Here is a 7712-nt window from a genome sequence, read left to right as displayed (position 1 = left end):
AGAGAGAGAGAGAGAGAGAGAGAGAGAGAGAGAGAGAGAATGAGAGGAAGAGAGATCCTGAGAAAGACAGGTTTATTGATTAAATGTCCTTTGTTGTGTCTGTTTTCAAAGAGGAGTTCTGAATCCTGAGGCACACAAGGAGATTACCTGAGTCAAAAGTTACCATTGCTAGGTGGTGACATGACCCCATCACCAAACACTAAGAGCCACAATGCAAGCTGCATTGTGTATTCTTATTACCTCTGGAGTTTATACTGCACTGCCTCCCTATCTCTAGGTCAACCTGGCAGCACATCAATCTACAGCCAGTATTCTATACACTCATGAGATTTCAACAATAGCTTAGGATGTCTTTCAGGCTAGACATGTAGACTCTTGACAAATCTCTATTGCTGTCTACTGGTCCATCCTTAGGTCTTGGTCAAGTGTTCTGCCCAGAAGCTCTTGACATTTCTAGGTTACTTTCCTAATTCAAATATTTCCATGCTCTACAGAAATCCCACGATCCTGTGTCGAAATGTAGTTTTGAGATGCTTTTGGGATACCGAAAAAAATGTTGGAATACAGTGCCTTGCTGGCAGATGCTTACAGCATTACTCTGACTGAGATGGACAGTCACGGTTGGATAGGACTTCTTCTCCCCTCAAGTTACTGTCAAATTCAACATTTATGTCTAGGAAGTAAGGCAGAAGCATAGTTCAGGGTACCTATGGGCAAAGTTTGTGCTTTGCAAGGCCTTGTTTGGAGGAGGTCTGAATATGACTTCTGCCCTCCCGTGATAAGTATGTGAAAACCTTTTTTTCTGAGAAGCCTTTGTTGAGTGTATTGGGGCCTCCCAGACTCATGGGAGACCCATGTGCTCAGATGACCTTTGCCACAAACATGAGGTAAACATAATTTCCTCTTCACTGCCTCTACATGACCTGCTTCATGTTAAGGAATATTCAGCTGCAGATGTTCTTTCTATGAAATCTCATGTCTCAGAAAAATCCCTGAATGATTTGTGAGTGAACCATCTATATAGTAAGATTCTTTTGTACTCCCTTGTTCCATACCCACGTGGCCTGAAGGTCAAAACATGTCCCCAAGACCAACAGTGATATTGGATTTTGAAGATTTTGTAGAACATGTGCAACTGAACAGAACAGACATCATCAAGTCTGGATTTGATGGTAATGTGACTGAGATTTTTCATCTTTCTCTTAATTCATGAGTTTCCTGTAAGGTAATGGCACTTCCCAGACACATGTCTTGTCCTTTGTTTGTAAATAGATTCCTGTGAATTGTCTGGAGAAACCTAGTGCATTGAGGAAGTACCACAGAGTCTGCACAAGAACTATATCTGAAACCCCTACACTCATCCTCTCCTGTCAGTAGAAATGCCAGGTAGCAAAAGAAAAAATAAATGCCTTACTTCCATATTCCCCAAAGCCTTAAATTTCAGTAAAGGTGGTAAATATTCCCTCTCTGTTTAATGTTTGATCAAATGGCTTCTGGTTTTGTAATATTCAGGTGTGATCAGGCATATAATCCTGACCTTGATCATCACCATTCATGAGTCCTTGCATAGGTGACATGTCATGGCACAAAGGATGACAGAGCTCAGTTTTGGCAGCTAGGGCAGCTGGAGAGAAGGACAGTTTAGGAACATGCATGATAGCTAATGAATATAGAGGAATGTGAGTAGAATCAAAGGCAAACAGATGTTGGTACCGGTGTGTGTTTCAGTGCAAGAACCCAGGGTCTCAGTATGTTGTTCATGTTCTGGTGTCTACTGTTGAATGGATGCCCTGGAACAAATGTCATGAAAGAAGGTGGAGGTGTATTCTGTGATTTTGGAAGGGCATGGTGTTAGGCAAGGCCTTTACTGTCTCTATTAATTTGGCAACCAGGGCCTGAGGGCAACAGAACAAGAAGTGTCAGACACAGGAACTCCAGAAATGGAGAGAGTAAATACAATCATGTTATAGCCACATCCAGGTAAAAATAAAGGGAAAATGTACCAAACATCTCCACTGAATTTGTACCAAATCATGTTCTTCTTTGTATACCACCATCCTTTTCTCGGGGGGCAGTTATCTTCTTAGAAATTCTTTTGGCTGTCTCCTCAAATCCATGGAAGCAGGAGGATTTACTATAATGACTTAGGTCAGTCTAGGGTTGGCCACTGAATGAGGTTCATGAAGGTCAGGGTACCTCAACCATGGAATGTATGCAGTGAAAAGAAGCCCACCTGGCTCCTAGGCCTTATCTATGTGAGTCTTAGATTGTCAGGCGTTGTGGATATGCACCCTGAGGAAGAAATGTAAGGGAGAACCTCAGAGGACATAGCCATACCACAAGTTTAATATGCAGTGAGCATCATGTAGGATGGATACTTTCCATGGATGTCACAGATAGAGTGCACGTTGTGCCATCCAACTGTCCTGTATAGAGCTCCTGTGACAGAACAGAGGCAGGGTCATTCTGAGCATCTGATAGACCATGTTGTTTGAATGAAAAAAATCTTCTAATAAAGATTGCCACATAAAACAGAACCAAATACATCACTGAAACCCAACTCAGTTATCTAAAGAGTAATGACTATGACTACCCAAGTGTATGACTACCCAACTCAGTTATCTAAAGAGTAGTGACTATGTAATGGTCAGGGCTTCACAGAAGCATAGGCCATCTGTAAGTAGCCACATCACCTCACCCTAGCATGGATGACTATTTCTCCACAGTTGTGTATATAGACCTGTCCCTCAGATAACCTTTTATATAATTCAAAATAAGAGCATGTGCACTTGGTAAAGTTACCTCCATCTGATATGGAGGTTCAGCAGGGAGTGAAAGGAATCTCACCTGAAGGTGTAAGGACACACCCAGGGTTATTTTAATGAACATCTATAACTTGATATGGATGGTTTTTCCAATCATCATTGATGCTGAAGAAGATGGTAATCCTTGCTGGACAGAGTTTTACAACATCACAAGCTAGTCCCAAAGTTTGCCTAGTCCAGTATATTGCATGGGCTGTTTGGAGTCATCATTGCTGTAGATCCCTGATGTGAGCAAACAACCCATGATGTAATACTCTGAGGAGGCTTAGTCCATCCCCAACAATCTCAAGCTACATCTGTACCTTTCCTCTGGGGTGAGACTAATGATGCTTGACTATCAAAGACCAGCTTTTATACCAGGGTTGAACTAAGGTTGGACATATAGATTTGACAGTTGAAAAATAGCTGGTAGCTCTTGGAAATTCACCTCCCCTTTTGCTTTTCTGTGGCTAGAGCTGATGGTTTCTGGCAATTAATTATCTTTTACTATTCTGGGTCCAGAACTGATGGCTTCTGGCAATTGATTCCTGCTGAGCACAAACTGGGATTAGAAAAAGAAACAGGTATTTGGGTCAGCATTTCTCTGTTAAAGGAGAGAAATAGAACTATTTAACTTTTAAGGGCTGGCAAGCAAGAAAAGATAAAAGATAAAATCATGCACACACACACACACACACACACTGGATAAAGCAGAAAGGGACTCCAATGAGCTTTCTTTTCATTCTCAATCCTTTATAGCTATTCTGCCAAAAGTGACTTTTATTCTGATGTTATCTAAGGCCGCTCTATGGCCTTCTTACACTTGCCCTGTTCAGCTTCTCACAGGTGTCATCCTAGAGATGTACTGAGGTGAGTCTCCAAAACTCAATAGTCTATTTACTCCACAATAACTCTATTTTCCTTTGGGTAGGGGGGACCAAAAACACTGGCATCTCAACTGCCATACATAGAACAATGAGAACAGACTTATAGGCTGCCAAACCCACAATTCAAGTGTCTTTGTGGTCATGAGACTTACAAATACAGAGCCTGGATTCTTCCAAAAACCACCCTGTCTATGGCCCACCAACTGCTATGATTTTGACACATGGAAACAGCACCTTTCTATTATAGCTTATGTGGATTCTGAGAGACACCTTGTCCTCTCTCCTATGGTCCCAGGTTGTTGTTTAGCCTTTTAGGCCTGGTTACCCGAATATTCTCCCCATGTCTGTCATGTGAGCTGCCTGTTCCCTTGGAAGGGATCACAGAACATTGAAGTCCAAGTGAACAATGAAGTGTTCTGGACTCCCAGATCCTTCATCCTCTTTACCCAGAACACCCGAGAAAACACCTTGTACCATGTCTGATAATCTCTCAGGGATAAAGTTTTCAATGTCAGACTATTGGGGGGAGTCTCCTAAAGAGAAAGATGAGTAGGAGGAAAAAGAGGAAGAAGAGAAATGAGGCTACTAGCCAAAACTGCCACAGGCCAACCAGCCTTGGCCTCTTTTCTAAACCCACGGGAGAAACAGGGTTCCAGTCAGGTCAGTGAATTAAAAAATGGCAGACAGATAGTTCACAAGGAAGTGCAGGATCTGAACATATTTCTCAAAATGGTATCAGACTTTTACAAACATTACAAAAGAGAAAAGAAAAATCTGGCAGCTCAGTGGTCAAGGTACATCTGAGGCCATCTAAAACACACTGGGTCTAAAACAGCAGCCATCTCCTCTGGACCAGTGCAGCACCCCCCAGGCTCCAAGAACGCTCGGGCCTGTGCGGGCCCAGCCAGAGTCCCAGGGGGCTCTGGGCAAGCCAGCCAGGAGGGTAGAGGCTCGAATCTCAAATGCTCTGCAGTATACTCTCTCTCTCTCTCTCTCTCTCTCTCTCTCTCTCTCTCTGCTCAAGGTCCCATCCATCCTTAGTAAACACCCACTATACTAATCTTCTGGGCTAGCATAGACATGTCCCAGGGGTCTTACTCTTCTAATCCCTGGGAGTGGCTTAGCTGAAATTCTAATGTGGTCTGCCCTACTGCCCTGACAGAAATGAGGATTTTAGTTAAACTTGCTCTGGGATTATCAACTACCATTCTGTAAGCTTCAATGCCCCCCTCATTATTTCCCTAATAATGCCAGAGGCAATTAGTCTGAATGTGTAACATTGCCTACAAAATTCCAAGCCAGAGTTTGGCTAAGATGTTGGAACATTGGTGGAGGTCAGAGAGCAACATTTGATTTTGTTTAGTTATTATAGTAAATCATATCTTGGGGGACATCTAGCACTTGAGACCCTCCATCGACTATCGCAAGGATTTATCTGGGCTACCTCTGAGTTAGGGAATGCTAACGAATGAATTCCAAGAGACTGAATTCCAAGACTTTGAAGCTTTTCACCTCAGGTCTGTGACCAGGCTTTTGGGCTTGTCACAAGACTTCATTGGAGTGGGTGTAGCACAAAAACCTCAGCCCTCTATCTCTATAAGGCCATCTGCATTTTATGTTCATCTTAGTCTCACAATACATTTATCCTCCATGGTGGTTTGAATGAGAATGACTCCCCTAGGCTCATATATTTGAATATTCTGTCACTAGATATTGGCACTGTTTGAAAGAGGTTTGGTCTCATTTAGGGAGTTTGGCTGTGTTGATCTTATTCTGTTCTTCTCTATGCAGTCTCTGGTTATGTAAGTTAGCTGCAGAAAGGTGCTTCCATATCAGGAAATACTGATTCTTAGAAATAATCAAATAATCTCTTGTGCATTGTTTGCAAGCATCAACTTATCAATAAAACCCTATGGTTAATGAGCTTAGGCAGTATTTTAAGGTAAATTTCTGGGAGAGAGAGAGAGAGAGAGAGAGAGAGAGAGAGAGAGAGAGATTCTGGATAAGAGTAGTAAGGCACAGATTTACATGAATGCTGATGGAAATAGACACATAACTAAAGGAGAAGTAACCAACCATGTGGCATACATAGAACAGAGCAAATGGAAGTATTGAGATATGAGGTAGTTGCAGAACAGAGCCAAGGCTGTTAGTTTATTCTATTAATCATATATAAATTAGTCTAAGTGTCCTTATTCCAGGAACTCGGATGTGGCTAGAAAGCCTCCTGTTATGAATTCTAATGTGTGGGGGAGAAGCTCATGAATTTCAACCCCTAATTGAACAGCTACTAGAAATTTCTGTATTTTAGTGGAGGGAGAGTTCTTGTTCTTCCTGAACACATCTTGTAAGAGACTAACTGTGCTCCAGTAGGTGTTTCTAAATTCATGAACTTAAAAGAGACATCAACTGAATTCAAAGAAATTTTTAAAAAAGTGTAGCCTTCCAGTGGCCTTGGACAAACTGGGTTTACCTGAAAGAGGGGCTGGAAATGAAAAAGAGATGTGGGGCAAGAGAATAATGAAGCCAAGACAAGGTTCTGATCAAGGTTCCAAGTTTAATATTTGGCACTGCATTTATATAGGGAGAGCCCATAGACTCATCCTTTGTTTCAGCTGTATTATGTTGCAAAGCAAGGTCATTGGGCAGTCTATTCTTCTAAGTTCCTGTAGAAAGTTGCACGTGCAACCAAGGCAGATAACTTCACTTAGGTCATTAAGGTCCATTGTGGCAAACACTCAAGGTCTGTTTAGCCTGCTCAAGGCTGGGAAAGGCACAATTCCCCCTTTTTTGTTTTTAAAAGATGAGCAGTCCCAGTTGCTGGATGGGGGCACAAGATTTACTTGTTTTCCATAATTCCATCTAGGGTAAAGAGTGGCCAGATGACCGTGGCTGTGTCTATATTGCTCCTTCTTACCCATCATGGAGAACAAAGATAGCATTGATGTATGCCTCTGTCTTAGGTCAATAGGACCTCAAGAATAATATTGCCAATCTCTGACTACTGGCCTTTTATAGAACACTCTTTCCTATTCAGACCAAAGCCATGAAGAACATAGGAATATGTACTCAATGCATTTCTTTATAGCCATGGATAACTGCCATGGTGAATAGCTGAGCTTGCTGAAAGTGATCCTGTATGAAGGTAACCAATATGCTTAAGATACAAAGTCCAAAAGTTAAAAGCAACAAAATTATAATTAATGGTCCAAACAGTGTAGAAATTAAAGTTGTAAGCTATGGGGAAGTAGAGAACCAGGATTCAAGCCATCTCTGATTCTGACCTTTTTCTCTTTTCCTTTTGACTAGTTCTTCTCGAACTTTAGGCATAGAATCCTTTATTATTCCTGACAGTCTCCATAAGCCTCTCTTAAAGGGGCCAGCAGTTTCTCAAGTTCTATGGTAAGAAAGCTGATGGTTCTTTCTCCTAGGAAAATCTCTGTGACTGATTATTGGGTTCAGAAGGCAACAAGGTGCTCTTCTCTTGAAATTACAGCTAGAAAAAGCAAGAAAATTTTGTTTGGTCTAAATATATAAGATATGTGTAGCCACTTCTTTTTTGTTTCTGACTGATATTGAAAGATTGGGAGACTTAGAAATTTGGGAAAAAGCATTTTAATGAAAAGTAATACAACAAGCCAGAAATATAAAATAGTCAGTTCCAGGAACTCAGAACCTCAGGGCTCTGGTTCCCGATACTTGTCCCTCCGTGCTGATCTGCAATGAGGGCAGAACTAGGAATGAAGGTCTACTGGTTTATGAGACTCTCCACCCTGTCGACCCGTAGGTGAAGATTACATTCTTAAAATGAATATGTTTCCCTCCCTAACTGAATACCTTGGGTTGGGTCCCTCTGAAATTTTCCACTGTTTATGTCATGTTTCTATGGTAACCCTCTCCCCGCCCCCAGCTTGTGGTCTTTTCCATAAATACTCCAGACTTCTTGTGTTCAGGGTCGAACTCCTCTGACTGACAAGGTCATGAGATCGACCCCGGTACCGGTATCCCCAATAAACCTTGT

At 41.8% G+C, this 7712-nt stretch overlaps 1 pseudogene; it reads left to right on the top strand.

Moving 5' to 3' along the window:
• Positions 1–1301, top strand: part of LOC116091606 — a 7615-nt pseudogene extending 6314 nt beyond the window's left edge.
• Positions 1302–7712: the final 6411 nt, after the last annotated feature.

This window comes from Mastomys coucha, unplaced genomic scaffold, assembly GCF_008632895.1.
Source record: "Mastomys coucha isolate ucsf_1 unplaced genomic scaffold, UCSF_Mcou_1 pScaffold15, whole genome shotgun sequence".
Classification (NCBI taxonomy): Eukaryota; Metazoa; Chordata; class Mammalia; order Rodentia; family Muridae; genus Mastomys; species Mastomys coucha.
Note: the sequence above shows the minus strand (reverse complement) of the source record. Positions and strands in the feature narration are given on the sequence as shown.